This window comes from Salvia miltiorrhiza, unplaced genomic scaffold, assembly GCF_028751815.1.
Source record: "Salvia miltiorrhiza cultivar Shanhuang (shh) unplaced genomic scaffold, IMPLAD_Smil_shh fragScaff_scaffold_8_1, whole genome shotgun sequence".
NCBI lineage: Eukaryota > Viridiplantae > Streptophyta > Magnoliopsida > Lamiales > Lamiaceae > Salvia > Salvia miltiorrhiza.
Window position 1 is genome coordinate 175491 of NW_026651489.1, and position 7303 is coordinate 182793.

The 7303-nt window shown below is 43.8% G+C and overlaps 1 non-coding gene across 1 annotated transcript; it reads left to right on the forward strand.

Moving 5' to 3' along the window:
• The first annotated feature begins 217 nt into the window (after positions 1-217).
• Positions 218-323, forward strand: LOC131003207 (small nucleolar RNA R71). Its single transcript, XR_009094584.1, has one exon. It is a non-coding gene; the product is annotated as a small nucleolar RNA R71 (small nucleolar RNA).
• Positions 324-7303: the final 6980 nt, after the last annotated feature.

The window sequence follows — 7303 nt, forward strand, 5'->3', positions numbered from 1 at the left end:
TTGCTTCTGAAGCTCATTGTTTGGAGCTACTGCATTCGCTTCAACCCTCCTTCCTCGTACCGACTTTTGTTGAGAACTCGCGGCAAGTGTGTCGAAGATCTCCTTGAGCTCATTGGCTGTCTTTCGGGCAATGTTGCCCCCTGCTGTACTGTCCACCATAAACTGTGCCGTCTGTATCAATCCGTCATAGAAGAATTGCATCAACATCACGGGTGCTAATTGGTGCTGCGGGCACTGGCGAAGGAGCTCTTGGAATCTCTCTCAAGCCTCGTAGAGGGGCTCGTCAGCTCCTTGTATGAAGTTCATTATCTGGGTCCTAATCTCCTGTGTCTTATGATTAGGATAATACTTGAGCATGAACTTCTCACACGCCTCTCCCCATGTGGTGATAGAGTTCGGCGGCAAGCACAGTAACCACGTTCTCGCCCGGTCCTTGAGTGCATAAGGTAAGCACTTGAGTCTCAACTGATCCTCAGTGAGTTCCAGCAGTGGGAAAGTCTGCACTTGAGTGCAGAAGTCACGGATGAACTACAAGGCATCCTCACTTGGCATCCCATGAAAGAGCGGAAGCAGGTTCGAATCGTTGGGCTTCAGATTATAATTCCGGACTGCCGTGGGGAGCACTATCGCCGAAGTACTAGTGTTCCCAATAACTGGCCTGGAAAAGTCTCCCATGTACTGTATATTCAGTTCCGCCATGGCTTCTTGGTAAGGATTGGGACGAACTTCTTCTTCTTCTTGCTCACGCCCTTCACCGTTCTCTAACGGGTCTTCTAAGTCAACTGAGCGTGAATCCTCAAAGTCTTCCAGAATGGGGTTGGAAGTGATCCTCTCTTCACAGTCTTCCTCTCGAAACTGTGATTCCACAAGGTTTCTCGAACTGGACTCGGACTCCTCCTCCAGGCTTGAAAGGATCTCACGGGTCGATGTATGTTGTCGTAGTAAGGTGCAAGCTTTCTCTTCAAGCTTCTGCGTTCTTGCATACACAACACGAACAAACAAATCAAACGCACCGGAGGGAGAAAATAACCGAGTTAAAAGAAAGAAATAAAATAAACACGAAAACAAATGCAACACAACTAAATGCCTAAAGCCTTCCCCGACAACGGCGCCAAAATTTGACTCATCCTAAACACCTAGCGGATGGACTCGAATTTAAACGAGGTCGTTCTAGGGCAGTAAGGTGACTCAAGTCATCTCACACGGAAGGCTTAGCAGGGCTCTAATTGTGTTACTCACAGGAAACTGAATGAAAACCTAAACACTCTAATCGGGTAGTTGGGTCTGGCACTAACTCGCTCTCTAATCAACAAGACATAATCGGGAGAAAGCAATAAACATTAACGATGCAGTAGATATGTAGTAGCTAAAAACGTAGAGATTAAACATTAAACATTAAACCTATCAAACTAGGGTTGTATCTAGTACGTCAAATCGAACAATCATAAACCCGTAAACAACGAATAATCACTACCTAGGCATGAAGACAAGATCAAACATCAAATTCAAAATCTAAACGAACTTTAATTGCTATTTAGAAAAGTCTCTTAACAACCAATCAAAGAGCATTCGCAGCGATCAACAAAGAACAACCAAGTGCTTAAATTATCAACGATCATCCACATTCTAGAAAATAATCTAAGAACTATCAATCATCAAAAGCATAAACAAATACGGAGACAAGCCAAAAGATTCAATAAAACTAAATAGAAAGCCAGTAAGTCTTACAAAAGCATATGATCCAAGTGAACTTAATCCAACGGAATGTAAATTGCAATCAACGATAATCCGATGAATCCAAGAGCTATTGTAGATGTTTTGAATCTCTAAAAACCAAAGGAAAATGGTGGAACTCGCCCTAGAGGCTGCTATGATCGAGAGTATGGTGAAAAACCCTACAAAAGGGTTTTTATATGGAAAAAATGTAACTGCCGATCTTCCAGGGACGGCGGCCGCCGTGGGCTGCCTTCGCGGATCTCTCTTGAAAATGCACGGCGCGCGCTATGGGGCCGCGGCCGGCGTCTTGACAGCGGCCGCCGTGAGACGGCGGCCGCCGTGAGTTCTGACTCCAAAACTGTTCCCAATGATGCCAAAAACGCTTGACAACTCCCGAATCCTGCACACGATAGTAGTACACCCAAAAAGTCATCGAGCACGTGAAAAATAGAGCACAAAGGTACGAAACGAGCTCGAAAGCGCAGTAGAAACACTAACAAATACCACCCAAAAATGAGGTAAACAGTCCCATTAAAATTTCAAGAACTAAATCGCCATGTACAACAAAGGGACTCATATGATAGCCTACTACACATTTTAATCGCTAAATCATCATGTACATCAAAAGAACTAATGATCTTCACTAAGAATTCAGCTCACTGGTTTGCCTAAAGAAACTTTAAGCTACTACACCCAACTAAAAGATGCAAATTACCCGATAAACATGAACATTTAGGATCAACGAAATGGATCGGAGCGGAGACATTGAGACTCATACTTACAGTTAGGTTGTTGAAAAGTATCAAACTTACCGGAAATTCCCGGTGGTTCCTTGCTGCTCTGTTGCTGTCGCGCGCTCCAGGGTGCGCTACGTGCTGCTTTGCTACTGCTGCTATCACGCACGCTGGGGTGTGCCGTGCACGTCACCGGTTGCCGGTCAGACTCAGCCGAGAGAGAGAGATGAGAGATTGGGAAAAAGAGAGCTAAAGATGGCGGCTCTGTGCTGCTCTTCTGCTGTTGCTATCGCGCGCGCACCGGGGTGCGCGTCACCGGTCATCGGTCAAACTCAGCCGAGACAGAGATGAGAGATTGGGGATTGGGGTTGGGGCGGCTAGACGGCTGGTAGGATTTAGGGTTTCAAATTCAAGTGTATAATTCAAATTCAGATTTTGTTAGAATGGGCTTAAGGTTTTAGCCATTTTGTGGATTTTAAATATATTTAATTTTGGGCCAATATATAATATATTATATAATAATTTCTTGGGCTCGATTAGGCTCGCGAGCCTACTATCACGAAACTCAAACTCGGGCTCGGTTCCAACTCGAGTAGCTTGAGCTCGACTCGACTAACATCGAGTCGATTTTGAGTAATTTTTTAGCCGATCCCGAGTAGCTCGCGATCTAGCTCGACTCAATTACACCCCTACTCATGCAGTTATTATGCCCAAATTAGACCTCTCGAATTAAGTGTTCATGTTCAACTTATCTCGCCTGATGAGGGGTGAAATACGCGAGGTCCTAAGATCAGGACACGTGGCCTTGCTTGGAATACAAAAATGGAATACTGGTGAGGACTAGAATACTCATCAGTACCGTGCTTAGCACTACCAGAGACAGCCCTGCCAAAGGCAGCACTAACAGAGACCGCCTCGCCAGAGTGCGGCGTGGCAGAGCCAACCTGCCAGAGCCAGAGCTACCCGCCTTACCAGAGACAACTTGGCAGAGCTGGCATTACCATAGCACAGAGCTACTCACCTTGCCAAAGCGCAGAGCTACCCGCCTTACCAAAGACAACCTGGCAGAGCTGGCATTGCCAGAGCGTAGAGCTACTCGCCTTGCCAGAGCGCAGAGCTACCCGCCTTACCAGAGACAACCTGGCAGAGCTGGCATTGCCAGAGCGCAGAGCTACTCGCCTTGCCAGAGCACAGAGCTACCCGCCTTACCAGAGATAGCCTACCAGAGCCAGAGTTCAACCAGAGACAGCTCTGCCGTGAGCCCTGCCAGAGTGAAGCGCTTCCAGAGCCAGTCTTGCTGAGAGCCAGCTTTACCACCAAGTTGGGCTTCATGGGCTTTAGGGTTAGGCCCAATTAGTTATCTATAAATAGAGGGTTTAGAATTAGCATAGGGGGATCATGATTAAATTTCGGAGCAACACTTGTAAAAGGTAATTATCTCGAAGTATAGTGGAAGAACTCGAAAACACCCGTGGACGTAGGCCTTAATGGCCGAACCACATAAATCTTGTCTCGATTATTACTTTTTAAATTAGGTGTTGGTTTCATGTTTCACCATCGCCCAAATCAGAATATAAAATTAGCTAGACATAAAGTGAAGAACAAAGGCAAAAACAATATTGAAAGACATGAAGAAAAAATATTGAATTGAAATTACTTAAAGCATATAAGTACTTAATAGAGGTGATTAGGGCTAGGGAAGACCCAACCCATGATGTTGCGGCTGGATCCAGAATCTTGGAGATGCGACCAAATCTTCAGACCTAATCTTGAAGAGATTTCTTTTCTTTTATGGACAGAGTACTTCTTGGTCGCTGCCACTGACTCAACTAGAAACACCTCTAAGTTGACTTGCAATAGAACAAGGACATCCTAGTGATGGTAAGTTGACCCAGTGTCATCTCTCAAGGAAAGTCTTTAAGGGCTTTTAGTAGTATCGCAGGAAAAACAATAAAGAAAGCAGTAAAGAGATTGATTATTAAACTAAAACTTAGAATTAAAAACTTAAGTAAAAACCGAACTTAAAATTAAACTAGGCGAATTAAACTATTAAACCCTAGGCAAGATTTTAAAGAACTTAAATTAAACCTAACTTAAGAAATTAAATACTTGTAAATTAAAAACCAACTAATCTAGGCGTGAAACTAAAGTGCATAATTTAAATTGCATAATTAAAAAGAAAGCATAAACATGAATGAAAAACGTAAACATGATTAAACAAAATAAATTGAATTGAAATACGAAATACCGTAAACGTCTTGAACGTGTAATTGTGTCACGCAATCACAATCCAAGAATTAAAACTAAACAAAACTAAATTGAAACTAACTAGAACAATGAAAACTCGAAACTATGAAAGCACTAAGAAAGCAAGTAAATCCTAAGCTTCGGATACCAACAGATCTCCAAGATGGCGTCTAAAACTAGGGCAAAGTATGATTATTACAATGAAAAGTATGGCCCTATTTATAGACTTCAAATTCCTAAGGATCACCATGGAAGTTGCCATGCAAAGTAGAATTCTAAAGGCAATAGAATCGTGCAAGATAAGGCAACTTCCAGCTGGCGTCGCGCTCTGGAAATAATCTCCACTCTGGCGGAAATCGCGGCTCTCGCCAGAGAAACGGCTTCCGCTCTGGCTTCGATTTCTCTGCTCTGGGCTTTTCGATTCCTCTGGCACTTTCGATTCCTCTGGCACTTTCGATTCCTCTGCTCTGGGCTTTGATTTCGCTGCGATGACTTTTCTCCCCTCTGACTTGTGATTTCACTGCTCTGGCGAATGACTTCTCTGGCTTGTGATTCCTCTGGCGATTGGATTTCTCTGCAGCGCGGGGCTTCGCTTCTCTTCCATGCTAGAGTGTGCACAAACACACGATTCTTAGCCCAAATTCTCCAAGATTTGCACTCTTTATCTCGAAATCCTAAATCTCCTGCAAAGCATAAAATACACCATAAAATGCACCAATTTCTAGAAGATTATCTTAAAATAAAGCTCATGAAAGCCCCTAAAATTAGAACAATTAGGCATAAATCAACCCCCCCACACTTAGCCTTTTGCTTGTCCTCAAGCAAAATCCATATGAATCCTAGGAAGAGATTGATTTCAACAATGCTAATTTCCATCTAAACATTCACAAAGTCAATTCAAAATTTTACAATCAACACACATCTCTCGATCATGCAAGTAACTCAAAGTTTAAGAAGCAACAAAAGAGTAATGCAAGTAATTCGATCAGACCCAATTCTCCGCTAGAAGTGAATTCCCTAATGTGATCGCCTTTATAATCAATATCACCATTTTTCACACTTTTTGTGCTTAAGATTTTCGACAGTTGAGCCATAATTTATGAAATAAAACCATTTGGATGTAATCCAAAGTCTTTTCACGTGGTTTCCCATGCTCATAGTTGAACTAGAGGAGCAGAGACTCAGAGCTGTCACGTTTCAGAACAGGCCAGATGTTTCAGAGCTGGCAATTTTGAAGTTGGCAATTCATCCAACATTTTTCACATTTCACAGATACGATCGTAGGCAATCACAATGACAACACTCCTTCTAGCATCTACCGGACAAATCACGTTTTACTAACTTACAATCATGTTGCAACAAAACTCAAATTCTTTGCATAAACAAGAAACATATATCAAGAGTAAAACAAGAATAACCACCATTCATTCTCAAACCCAAAATTCGCATCGAAAACCATCTACTCTTCCACAAATTCATAAAAATTAGCAAGATTCGAGACCAAAAACTAAGCATAGAAAGACTAATCTCGCCCAATTGAAAGCATAAGCACAATAAAACACCCCCCCACACTTAAAGCATGCCATGTCCTCAGGGCACAAAAAGAAATAAGAAGAGTTGAGAATACGTCCCTGATTATCGGCATTGAGACACTGAAGCATCGTGCGAGGTGGTGAGAGGGGAATTCGCTGGCTGTGGCAGAGCGGAGAGTTGCAGCGCGGAAGAGGACCACGCTGGATAAGTGCAGCGGGGAGAAGGGCAGTGGTGGTGAAGTGCAGTGCGGAAAAGTGCAGCGGTGGTGGCAGCAGCGCTGGCGGCTGTATGAGAATTTCAGCGCTGAAAATAAGACATGCTCACCAAGCATCATAGTATCCGCAAAGCAACCAAAACTTAGGAAAGACACGAAACACCCAACTAAAAACAAAGAAAAATAAAAACTAAAAACAAACCAACGGTGGGTTGCCTCCCACCAAGCGCTAGAGTTAGAGTCTCCAGCCCGACTTTAGATCTGAACTTCAACGAGGGTTGTGCAGAGCTTGAGACTCCACTTCCATAGTCTGACTCTGGTGCTCGTAGTATGGTTTCACTCGATGGCCATTCACTCTGAAACTCTCCTTCGTGTTTTCATTGAGTAGCTCAACAGCACCATGCTCAAACACCTCCTTAAGTAAAAACGGACCACTCCACCTAGATTTCAGCTTTCCCGGGAATAACTTAAGTCGAGAATTGAACAAGAGCACCTTCATTCCAGGGCAAAGCTTCTTGTGGCAAATGCGGCGGTCATGTAGTCGTTTCACTTTGTCCTTGTAAATCCTCGCATTCTCATACGCCTCATTGCGTAGCTCATCTAACTCCTCCATTTGCAGTGTGCGCTGCTTCACGGCAGAGTCCAAGTCATAGTTGGCAGCTTTGATCGCCCAATAAGCTTTGTGCTCTATCTCCACCGGCAGATGGCAAGCCTTGCCGTATACTAGACGGTATGGACTCATCCCAAGCACGCCCTTGAAGGCAGTTCGGTATGCCTAGAGAGCGTCATTCAACTTTGCGGACCAGTCCTTGCGCGAGGGCTGCACCATTTTCTCCAAAATTCCCTTGATCTGCCGATT